Here is a 5,236-nt window from a genome sequence, read left to right on the forward strand (position 1 = left end):
GAACTTCGGATCGCGAATCATTTAATTCAAATCGGAACTTAGGATCGCGAATCATTTGATTTATATCGGGTTCGGGGCTTTCATTCAAATCGCGGGTTCGCGAATCATTTCATTCAAATCGGAACTTCGGATCGCGAATCATTTGATTTAGATCGGCGGGGCTTATGCAGGTTCCCGAATCATTTAATTCAAATCGGAACTTCGGATCGCGAATAATTTAATTCAGATTGGAACCTTGGATCACGAATCATTTGATTTAGATCGGCGGGACTTATGCAGGTTCGCGAATCATTTCATTCAAATCGGAACTTCGGATCGCGAATCATTTGATTTAGATCGGAATTTATGCGGGTTCGCGAATCATTTAATTCAAATCGGAACTTAGGATCGCGAATCATTTGATTTAGATCGGAACCTCGGATCGCGAATCATTTGATTTAGATCGGAACCTCGGATCGTGAATCATTTGATTTAGTTCAGAACTTCGGAGCGGCTTCGCGAATCATTTAATTCAAATCGGAACTTCGGATCGCGAATCATTTGATTTAGATCGGCGGGGCTTATGCAGGTTCCCGAATCATTTGATTTAAATCGGAACTTCGGATCGCGAATCATTTAATTCAGATTGGAACCTCGGATCACGAATCATTTGATTTAGATCGGCGGGGCTTATGCAGGTTCCTGAATCATTTAATTCAAATCGGAACTTCGGATCGCGAATCATTTCATTAAAATCGGAATTTCGGATCGCGAATCATTTGATTTAGATCGGCGGGGCTTATGCAGGTTCCCGAATCATTTCATTCAAATCGGAACTTCGGATCGCGAATCATTTAATTCAGATTGGAACCTCGGATCACGAATCATTTGATTTAGATCGGCGGGGCTTATGCAGGTTCGCGAATCATTTCATTCAAATCGGAACTTCGGATCGCGAATCATTTGATTTAGATCGGCGGGGCTTATGCGGGTTCGCGAATCATTTCATTCAAATCGGAACTTAGGATCGCGAATCATTTGATTTAGATCGGCGGGGCTTATGCAGGTTCCTGAATCATTTAATTCAAATTGGAACTTCGGATCGCGAATCATTTCATTAAAATCGGAATTTCGGATCGCGAATCATTTGATTTAGATCGGCGGGGCTTATGCAGGTTCGCGAATCATTTCATTCAAATCGGAACTTCAGATCGCGAATCATTTGATTTAGATCGGCGGGGCTTATGCAGGTTCGCGAATCATTTCATTAAAATCGGAATTTCGGATCGCGAATCATTTGATTTAGATCGGCGGGGCTTATGCGGGTTCGCGAATCATTTCATTCAAATCGGAACTTCGGATCGCGAATCATTTGATTTAGATCGGAACCTCGGATCGCGAATCATTTGATTTAGATCGGAATTTATGCGGGTTCGCGAATCATTTAATTCAAATCGGAACTTAGGATCGCGAATCATTTGATTTAGATCGGAATTTATGCGGGTTCGCGAATCATTTAATTCAGATCGGAACCTCGGATCGCGAATCATTTGATTTAGATCGGAACCTTGGATCGTGAATCATTTGATTTAGTTCAGAACTTCGGAGCGGCTTCGCGAATCATTTAATTCAAATCGGAACTTCGGATCGCGAATCATTTGATTTAGATCGGCGGGGCTTATGCAGGTTCCCGAATCATTTGATTCAAATCGGAACTTCGGATCGCGAATCATTTAATTCAGATTGGAACCTCGGATCACGAATCATTTGATTTAGATCGGCGGGGCTTATGCAGGTTCCTGAATCATTTAATTCAAATCGGAACTTCGGATCGCGAATCATTTCATTAAAATCGGAATTTCGGATCGCAAATCATTTGATTTAGATCGGCGGGGCTTATGCGGGTTCGCGAATCATTTCATTCAAATCGGAACTTAGGATCGCGAATCATTTGATTTAGATCGGCGGGGCTTATGCAGGTTCGCGAATCATTTCATTAAAATCGGAACTTCGGATCGCGAATCATTTGATTTAGATCGGCAGGGCTTATGCGGGTTCGCGAATCATTTCATTCAAATCGGAACTTCGGATCGCGAATCATTTGATTTAGATCGGGATTTATGCGGGTTCGCGAATCATTTGATTCAGATCTTAACTTCGGATCGCGAATCATTTGATTTAGATCGGAACCTCGGATCGCGAATCATTTGATTTAGATCGGAACCTCGGATCGTGAATCATTTGATTTAGTTCAGAACTTCGGAGCGGCTTCGCGAATCATTTAATTCAAATCGGAACTTCGGATCGCGAATCATTTGATTTAGATCGGCGGGGCTTATGCAGGTTCCCGAATCATTTGATTCAAATCGGAACTTCGGATCGCGAATCATTTCATTAAAATCGGAATTTCGGATCGCGAATCATTTGATTTAGATCGGCGGGGCTTATGCAGGTTCCCGAATCATTTAATTCAAATCGGAACTTCGGATCGCTAGATCGGAACCTCGGATCACGAATCATTTCATTCAAATCGGAACTTCGGATCGCGAATCATTTGATTTAGATCGGCGGGGCTTATGCAGGTTCGCGAATCATTTCATTAAAATCGGAATTTCGGATCACGAATCATTTGATTTAGATCGGCGGGGCTTATGCAGGTTCCCGAATCATTTAATTCAAATCGGAACTTCGGATCGCGAATCATTTAATTCAGATTGGAACCTCTTTTTTTTTTTTATTAAGCATTACAGATATTCAAAACAACAAAACAGTACAAATACAGACAAAATAAATAAAAAGAAACAAAAATACACAGATTTGTTGCCAGGGAAACAAAGAAAAAAACAGGGTAATACAATTACATCTTAAGATGACACAAAGGATGAATACAGAGATACAGTTTTCATAGCTTTCAAATTAGTAGAACTTTGGATAGTTTCCACATACATATCCAAATCCACTTTGAACAAAGAAAAAAGAGGTTTAGAGCCAGTAAACTTTTGTTTATGAATGTGAAATTTAGCTAACAGAAAACATAAATTAATTATGTAAAATTTTCCTGTATTCTCCTTAGAATATTCAAATAAGCCAAACAAAGCATCTTTAAAACAAAATGAGAAGTCACTTACAAAATAAGATTGAATAAACACCAAAAAGTCAGACCAGAATTTCTCTGTGTGGGAACATTCCCAAAACAAATGAATGAAGTCTTCTTCAGAAGAATCACAAAAACTGCAGTTCACTTCAATGTCAGGCTTATATTTCCTAAGAAAGACTTTAGTCGGGTAACATTTATGAATCAGTTTAAATGTCATTTCTTTTACTTTATTGGTAAGCAGATACTTATGAGGCAAGGTCCATACTTTCTCCCAAGGTATATTCTCCACAATATTATTCCAATACGGTATTACATATGGAATTGTTGTTATCTCAGCCTGGAAGAGAGCTCTGATTTTATAGTTATTTTTCTGACGATCTGTAGAAAAGCAAACACCTCCAATCATTGTGTCAGTTAAATTCAGAGAGTAAGAACACGGCCATGGAAATGTAGAACCTTGCAACAGAAAAGACACACCAGAGGGAACGGCATTGAAAACAATCGCATATTCATCGGCACATACAGGAATATTATATTTCTGTAAAAAATCTGAATAATTATAAAGTCTGCCTTGTGAGTTAAAAAGCTGTCCAACTAAAAGAAGGTTGTTTTCAAACCAATCCTTGAAGAAAAGAGATTTATTCTTGTAAAGAATATCCTTATTGTTCCATAAGTAATATTTGTGTGGAGAGAAGTTGTGTTTGTATATGAGGGACCAGGCCAAGAGCATCTGCTTATGGAAATTAGAAAGTTTGACAGGGATTTTTGAGATATTATAATTACAGAGTAAAAGAAAATTCAGCCCACCAACTTTAGAGAAAATATAATTGGGGATAATATTCCAAAGGGAAGAGGGATTTTTAAGAAAATTATTAAGCCAATTAATTTTAAAAGTGTTGTTTAAGGTAGCAAAATCTAGAAAATCCAGTCCCCCTTGTTTTGTTGGATTCATTATTACTGATTTCCTGATATAATGGGTTTTATTTTTCCAAACAAAGTTGTTTAACATGCTGTCAACTTTTTTTAATGTTCCTTTATCAACCTCCAAGGAAAGAGCAGCGTAAGTCAGTCGAGACAATCCTTCAGCTTTAGAGAGTAAAATTCTTCCTCTTATTGATAAATCTCTCTGCAGCCACATAGTCATTTTACTTTGTGTTTTCACTATTAAAGGGTCAAAATTTAGTTTACATCTTGTTTTCTGGTCTTTATTAATGACAATACCTAAGTATGTAACTTGATTTTTCACAGGGATGTTGCATATAGAGGGAATTTCACAGCGTTTAATTGACATTAACTCACATTTGTTGATGTTTAGACAGAGACCCGAAGCTCTGGAAAAGGACTCGATCAATTGCAAAGCTAAAGGGATTTGGGAAGCGTCATTCAGAAACAGAGTGGTGTCGTCAGCCAGTTGGCTAATTAGAATTTGTCTATCGTCAATTGAAATACCTTGTAAATTATTATTAGAAATATGCAGGGCTAAAAATTGAGAGGCGAGTAAGAATAAATATGGAGATATAGGACAGCCTTGTCTTACTCCACGTGACAAACTGAATCTTGGTGAGGTACAGATTGGAACCTCGGATCGCGAATCATTTGATTTAGATCGGCGGGGCTTATGCGGGTTCCCGAATCATTTCATTCAGGGACGCTATGTCATGCCCCTACCAATATCCAGCGACTGCTTAATTGTCCCTGGCAATAACTTTGATCAAACAATTAAATATCTATTGTCTGCCGTGCCCCACCAAACCAATGCCAAAATCAAACCTACGCCCTTGATAATAGTAATAATAATGAGTCAATTATAAATTATTTATGGGGACATTTTTCAGCAATAATATTCCATCATGACAGCATCAATAGTTAATAAATTCAATGACAGAATAATAATTAAATGCGAAAATGAATCATTTTTCAATCAACCTAAATGTACAAATAATATAATGTTGTATATAAAATTGTATGCATGTAATTATTACAACACATTACAGAATTAAATCAACATTAAAAACACATTCAGGATCAATTTTATGCAAGTGGCGAGGTATTTATCGGTATTTTGCAGATTTGATGTAATAAAACAGGTTGGAAACAAACTCTCCCCGCCACACGCCTCTCGCCGTACGTCCCGCCCCTCTCTCGCAGGGCGGAAGTTGT

The sequence above is a fragment of the Labeo rohita genome, chromosome 8 (assembly GCF_022985175.1).
Source record: "Labeo rohita strain BAU-BD-2019 chromosome 8, IGBB_LRoh.1.0, whole genome shotgun sequence".
NCBI classification, from domain to species: Eukaryota; Metazoa; Chordata; class Actinopteri; order Cypriniformes; family Cyprinidae; genus Labeo; species Labeo rohita.